At 35.1% G+C, this 7,854-nt stretch overlaps 1 long non-coding RNA gene and 1 pseudogene across 1 annotated transcript; one reads left to right on the top strand and one right to left on the bottom strand.

The window, feature by feature from the left end:
• Positions 1-209: 209 nt before the first annotated feature.
• On the bottom strand, positions 210-2,367 carry LOC117238366 (annotated as a pseudogene).
• Positions 2,368-2,821: 454 nt separating this feature from the next.
• On the top strand, positions 2,822-4,835 carry LOC117238367. The gene is made up of 2 exons (XR_004494193.1): positions 2,822-3,614; positions 4,354-4,835. It is a non-coding gene; the product is annotated as an uncharacterized LOC117238367 (long non-coding RNA).
• Positions 4,836-7,854: the final 3,019 nt, after the last annotated feature.

Here is a 7,854-nt window from a genome sequence, read left to right as displayed (position 1 = left end):
ACACGCACACACATGACACACATGACACACATGACACACATGACACACATGACACACATGCGCGCACACACATGCGCGCATACACACATACACACACATGCGAATGATTTCTCGAACGATAATCCATTTATTTATATTTTTCAATATCTGTCCTTACGATTGCGTATTTATTTGTTCCACGTATCATATTTATCTATTTGCATAACTGTAGGTGACATTTTTTTTAACAATTTTGCTAATATTTCATAACTTTTTAATTCATATTTCAAAGTGGTAACAGGTGTTTCTTTCTTTTCAAGTCTCCTCCATATCGGGCTTATTTCTAGTAGCCACGCTTGCTTACAAAGCAATTTTATATCTGCACAAGAATATCTTTCAGTACATTTTACTATGTGGTTTACAATATCTGTATTTTCTAATAAGTGGTTGCTAAGGTATAATTTGAATATACCAAGTCGAGCAACTTCATTGGGTAATGATACGTATATTTGCTTTTCGAGACGCCTGAGTGAAGCTGCATCAATGCCCCTAATAACATATTTACAATAAATATTATCGTTCTATTATACTAATAATAATGAAGGAATACTTCAAACAACACAATAACATATTTGGAATTTGGAGAAATATTACGATATTTTCTACTTAGAAAACATTGAAATAACGTGATATACGTACCAAGGGGAATTAGTTGTAGCTAGAAGAACTACATTAGAATTCTCATTAGACACTAATCCATCCAATCTAGAAAGAAGTTCTGATCCGAATCTCTTTGCAGGTTCAGACAATATACAGTCTCCTTTATTTGTGGCGATCCAGTCAATCTCGTCGATAAAAATAATTGTAGGCGAATGACTATAGGCAAGTTCAAATAAAACCTGTTCAGTTTAACAAATGTATTATTCATTAAATATTATATTCGAAATTCCTTAAATTCATTGCCTCATCACGAATATGATATCATTTCGTTTTCCAAACAACTATTCTATTTATATATAAATGACGAAAAATAAAATCAAATCTTTTTATACCTAGAATCTCTCCTTCATAGACAAAGGAACAAAGAAACTTACATAGACAAAGCAACTTACACGTATATACTTCTCGGAATCGCCTCTTCATTTGCTGACCAATGAGCTGGCAGTTATGTTAAAAAAGGTGCAATGGCATTCTGTCGCGACTGCCTTCGCTAACTTCGTTTTCCCTGTTTTGTATATTTCTTGTAAACACGTACAGAAATGAAAAGAATGCGAGTATCTTACCTGTACCAGGTGGGCCGTACAGCAAAATACCTTTCCAGGGGGAAAACGGGCCATCAAAAAAGATAGGATACTTAAGGGGATACACAACGGCCTCCTTAACAGCGGTTTTACATTCCTCTAGGCCTATAACGTCATCCCAATGTACATTTAATTTGTTTACTATGATCTCCTGTGACGATACAAAGATAAAATGGCGTCTTCTCTATATTAAGTAAGTGTTACGTAATTTGATATTTGAAGCGTTACTGAAATCACGTCATCGTCGATATACGTTGGACGGTTTATCGACGGGAATTTTATCGTTTAAAAGCTTTACGATACGTATATTAATCGAAAATAACTTACGCATGAGATGTCCTCAGCCTTGTAATTCCGGATTATCTGAATAAAGCTTTTCAATGCATTTCAATATCTTCGATTGCATGGATTGTTCCATTGGGACGTTAAATAGCTCTTCTGATGAACGTCCATCACTCTCATTGGGGAATATTGACGTCACTGTCATTGCGAGATTAATATGATTCGTATTGTCATCAGTTATCTTCTGCTGTAGATTCGTCTCTTTCACAGGCTCACTTCTCGCTTGTTTACTAACAGATTTGGCTTTTGTCTCAATACTTCTACAAACACTGGATCATATTGTAATACGATACGTTGAATACGATACGTTGAATACGATACGTTGAATACGATACGTTGAATACGATACGTTGAATACGTTGAATACCGTTTAATATCGTTAAATAATTTAAATTCTTACGTTTTGCTTGCATTTGTCACTTCCCTCGTCATTCGCCTTCCAGTTATTTTCTTACACAATATGGGATATTTTTGAAATTTCATCTTGTAATCATTTTCATACTCTGCAACGATAATTTCCAAATCGATGTTGTCGCAAACCCGATGTTCGGGAGATAGACGAGCTTCCCGGAATAATACATCGCTAACGTCTATATACATAAAAAAATGTAGTTTTTAATTAATTATAGTTTTTAACTGATTAAAAATATTTTTCGCAATGACTGAACACTATAAGATAACCATCAAACAACTGTTTTATCTCTAGGTAAGACAGGCAAAAGAATGTATTTACTATATAGATCCTCGAAGATAATTTCTTGTCTTCTGCTTTTTAATTTCCAATTTTTAGATGGATAAGAATAATTTGAATTTATACTTCATATATTTGTTTATAACTAGTTAATCTACATAATCGATTGAGTTATTCTTAACTACTGAATTACCGATGTCGAATTTTCAAATTTGGTTTCGCCTTCTCTCTCCATGATGTCCACTGATTTCTATTTCGATTGGTCACTGACACTATTCAAAAGAATTGGAACTAGGAATATATTTCAATTATAATATACTCACCCATTGTGTTCCAAATAATCGCATACAAGGTATAATATGTTCCGATGACGTTCCGAAATACGACTCTCCTCCTAATATAATTATTTTTTCATTACAATAATATAAGGTTTTTCATGTAATTTTTTGTTACATTTGCGAATTCAACGAGTTACACATGATTTTTCATGAAACACGAACATTAAAAATATTTGATACAGCCTAATTATAAAAATTGTTAGAAGCAAAAGTCATAGATACTATGTGCGAGTATCGCATGAAACGAACAGCTATTAAGAGAACTGCAGCAATATTACAAATCAAATAACAAAACACACTCGTCTGTGACGTGGAAATTCTAAAATCTAAAATCTAGAATATTCCTTACCCTTTTTCGCAGATTATAAAATATCTTATTCATACTACCTTGCATCGATAAATCACCGTTCATAGTGACACTTTCAAATCGCCTATCGTTTCTCAATGGATACGAGAATTTCCGTTTATTACTTTAAAAACAACCCGTCCATTACGTTTCTCTTAAAAAATTCTTTCAACTCCGTTGAAAACCGAGCATCAAACAAGAGACAAACGATTTGTTGTCATGGAAATGTTTGGTTCACACATAAGCAACGCACAAATATAATGATAGAATAGCTGAGTGTGTGTACTGTATAGTAAGATGGATGCAACATGGAAATAGAAAGAGAACACCATGTATAGATACTTCCTGTCCTTGTTTAATCAAGCATGCACACTAGTGGACACTGACGCTGCTCGTATACCGCTGTTACATATTTCCTGTACAAGTGCGCGTCATTAGACAAGGACGGAACATCCTCTCTCTACTTCTCTATCGCGCTTTTAGTTCGCTCACGCGCTCTGTACTTATATCTATTACATTTCCACCATAAGCAGCGGCCGTGCAGTGACTTACAAAAGTTCCGAACGGTTCCATCCTGGGCGGACGGTTAATTGCGTTCGGTACTTCGAGGCAGGAAGGTGAGTACAGAATCGCTCCTCTTAGTACTCTTATTAGAAGTGTTATCATCGAATATAAGTTTTTTCAATAAATTCTTATCGTTTTACAATCTTTCTAGAATACAATGACGTCAGCAATCGATCATTTTCGCGAATTTATTGTAAATTAATTGGGGGAATATCTGGAGTTCTTTATCGGTTTCGACTGTAAAATCAGCAACTATTCGAATTTTTCATTCATAATTGTGACATTTTCGACTCTTCCGTTGCCAAGACCCTCTTGAGAGATTTTTGGCACGTTCCATCACCCTTGTTAAACGAGTGCACATTGGTGGATATATTGATTTTAAAAACCAATACGTGTACGAGATTTATTATCTCACTGGGACAAAGAAATCCGTTTTATTCGCGAATTTTCCGTGTTTCTTCTTAATTTTCGTGAGTGTCTGGCGCGGAGCATTATTTGAATGAACTTTTCATCGTTCAGATTATATTTCGTTTAAAAAGATTGAAATTGATGCCGAGAAGAAATGAAACAAGGTGCTCGGGCATTCTTTCGTTTCCCGGGGAAAGAGAAATATGAAAAAAACGGTCGTTCTTCCTTCTGCCATTTTCGTCCATTACCAAAATGGTATGACCCAAGTGAATCAATCAAGCGAATTTTGAATAATTTTTGAATAATATCCAGTTAATAATTTGTGAAACAAATTAATTTCATTTTATTGTTGGAAACAAATTAGTTGGACTTTTCTTTCTTTAGCAGTTTTTGCCAGAGTTGACCTGACGTGCTACTTCAGTTTCCATCTTCGCTTCTCGAAACTTCCAACGTCCTTGGTGTTGGAGTCTCCTTGCCCAGGTGAGTACATAGCTTCTAGATACTCGTCGCTGTTCATCCTTACGAGCCTCTCGAGCTTTAGTTGTCAATTGTTATCGTTAAAGGAAGAGAAGCTCGCGACAGATGTTATCGAACAAATCGTTTATTCTCGAAAAGTTCGAACTTGTTCGTTGCGTTTGAATATATATGGACGGACGCCATTTTTCATGACATCATCATGATTTGTCATGTCGTGAGTATAGCTTTTGACTACCATATGTTTGTGATTTATGTGAAATTTGACCACTATACCGTGATAGAATAATATTTCCAATGAATTATAAATATTTTACATTGTGAATTATAAATATTTGTTACAAATTATATCGTACTTGAGATGAAAATGAACCATATATCTGCTTATGGAATATGAGGTAGTAAATCATTCGAAACATAATAACGATTAATTAAGCACATATACAATGACGTTTACGAATGAATATTGCGAATTATTGTATGGCTTTAATGCGGTATTTAATGTTTTGATTGCGGTCTTTGAAATGGTATCATAGGTGCTGATATAATATCGCGCGAAAAAGGAAAGACCAGTGGTTAATATTGCAGGTGCACCAGTGCGTTGCGCTCGTCGAGGATGGTTTTGACGCTGGTGCCGAGGAAAGGCTCAGAACGTGTTCGATCGACCCGCGAACGTAGCCTGTGCTCATACTGCGACAGAGTTCGTTTCAGTTAGGCTCAGTCGCTGTTTGTCCGTCGACAGCGTATAGTCGCGTCGGCCTACGATTCCTTTTTTCTTCTTGTTTCTTGCGAATTCTCTCGCAACAGCCGTTCTATACGTACGCCGCCAGTATATCGCGTGATCATCGTTCCCGTTGCTTCACTTACCCTCTCACGTCCTTCGAAGAAGACCTCCCTTTGGTTTTTCCTTGTTTGGAGGGAATTCATCGCTCGGACACATGGACTGCGAAGTACGAGGGTATTCCAATTTTTTAATATATAAATTTAGTTTCCTCTATGGTGTTAGAGAACATAATGCGAGCATTTTATGATATAACGAATATATTCGTATATATTTTAGTTTATTCATTCGTCAAATTTCCCTAGTAGGCCGGCTTGCAGCTCACATGCAGCACTTAGTAAAAATTTGTTTTGTTAGAGGTTGGCCATTCTTCTTGCTATAAAAATATCGTGAAGTCATATCATATGATAAAGCACCTTCTGAAAGCTAGATGCTCGATAACGAGCCTAATGATTCTGGGTAGTTTGTAATGTCAAGCACCGTTTATGTGATAGTGAAATCTGAATATATATATATCGCTGAAATATATATCGCTGAAATATATATCGCTTATCACTTGAGTCTGACACGATCGTTTTTAAATAGAATCACAATTTTTTATTCTTTACAAAATCAGTCTATAAAGATTATGTGCAAATAAAATAGATAAATAGATAAATGGTTGTACAAACTTATAAAACAGATATTACAAGTATATCTAAATAAATGATATATTTATAAATTGTAATATTTGATCTAAAGTTTAAATAAATAAAAGAGATACTCGTGACTTACAATAAAAGTATTTTTTTCAATTTTTAAACAAAGCAAAAGTGGATAACAATTTTTCAAAATGTAAAAATCAACACAATGGTTGGTTTCTTTAATTAATCAATAACGTTTAAAGTTAATTAATGTCCAGAGTGGTTTGTACATTTTGTATTTCGCCGTATTTCAACGTTCGATGTGTAAATAAAACTTGATGCCTGAAATATCGAAAAAATAATTAAATCCGATCGTTCCGTCGAATTTGCAAATTGTATATTCGTGTAAAATCGAGTGCGCTTGTGTATGCTGATACGAAAAGTGGTAGTATATTTTTCTTTTTTCGATTATCGTTATCACTTTTTGTGTGGAAAAATTAATTCCGTGAAATGGAAGTACAATCAATACGGCTTATCACGAATTTCTCGAGTATCGCGGTCGACTATTTGGGTTAAGAATTCATTTTCAAGGTCCTACAAGCACGAGTATCTTATGGATATGAAATTTTCAGTGTACATTTTAATAACCATATTTCATATTGCATGTTGCGGTCCAAGAAAAATTCGCAGTTAATATTCTGCTAATCCCTGCTGCTTTTAAAGACCATAAGTAAGGTCCGTAAGGTCGTCCGTAAGGTTTAAAAGATTTCGAGTAGATTTGTATTACGTATTTTATCTTCTAATTTTTAAAGAGAGGGTCGTGTTTAATTAATTGAAAATGACGAAACTGTAATGGGACATTATTATCAAATATTAAACGTGGTTCCATTGGGTACTTTTATGGTCTTTGCGAGATATATATGCATTATACGTTGCTATTAGCAACGCGTAGCGATGAACGAAAGAGCAGTACCTTCGTTATCTCGTCTCGGTTGTGTACATATCAGTAATGCACAGTACTCGTACTAAATATCTTACAAATTCCATACAGATTTTCAGATTAGTTTCGAATAATACCAACACGACCATGATAGTCACAGTACAGTATTAAATAGTGCCACTATGCATAATACATTCCTAAAATGTTTCTACAAATATATTTGTCCGAATATTTTTGTCAGCTACTATATCCTAACCACGATTTATTAAACAATATATAGATTTAAAAAAGAATATATAACGACATTACTTGTTTAGGCTAGATTAGTTTAACTTGTATAGTTTTAATAACTGTGTAAGATCAAACAAGAACTTATCGTTAGTTTGGCGAGATTTGATTACACGAAGCAACATAATTGCTTTGAAACTCAGGACAGAAAACAATGTCAACCGCTAGACGCGTTTGTCTGGTGAACGTGTAACGCGTGAATAATAGATAGCGACAATCACGCGAACGCTAGTTACAGCTGACTTGGCTTACATTGTAGCATTCAAACTAGAGTATACGAGCCGTAAGCGCTATTGAAAGTTCAAAGGCCGACTAGTGAGCTTCATCCTATCTCATTTTTTAATCAGGCGATGGATCGACGAATCGTATTGATTTCGAGGATTATTATAGTTCTGTGGCAATTTTAAAGCGGGGTTTGTCTAATCTTGTCTCGTTAGCTACAGACTCTTTGGCGAGCAGCCTGAAACTTGATCCAGTTTCGAGAAAATGAAAAATTCGTTTTTCCTCTTTGCTTCCCTGTTCCTTCTTTCCTCCTTTTTCCCTTTTTCTATCGCGTTAAGACCCGTTAAATAATATTGACTGCCGTGGACGCTGGCTGAGAAGTGCACTTTATAACTAGCTTTAAAATCATTGACGTCGATGAGGACAAAGGTAAGTTAGAGGGTCATTTATCTGAGCTGGTGTTATTCGACCTGAACTCTGCAGCTTTTCAGAGCTTCTTTCGTTTTTCTTTTAAGAGCAGAGATGTTAACTGGTCTTTTGTTACGTGTAAGAAGTAT

This window comes from Bombus vosnesenskii, unplaced genomic scaffold (genome assembly GCF_011952255.1).
Source record: "Bombus vosnesenskii isolate JDL3184/JDL3185 unplaced genomic scaffold, Bvos_JDL3184-5_v1.1 scf7180000013471, whole genome shotgun sequence".
NCBI classification, from domain to species: domain Eukaryota; kingdom Metazoa; phylum Arthropoda; class Insecta; order Hymenoptera; family Apidae; genus Bombus; species Bombus vosnesenskii.
The sequence above is the reverse complement of the archived record's forward strand: the minus strand, read 5'-3'. Positions and strand labels throughout refer to the sequence as shown.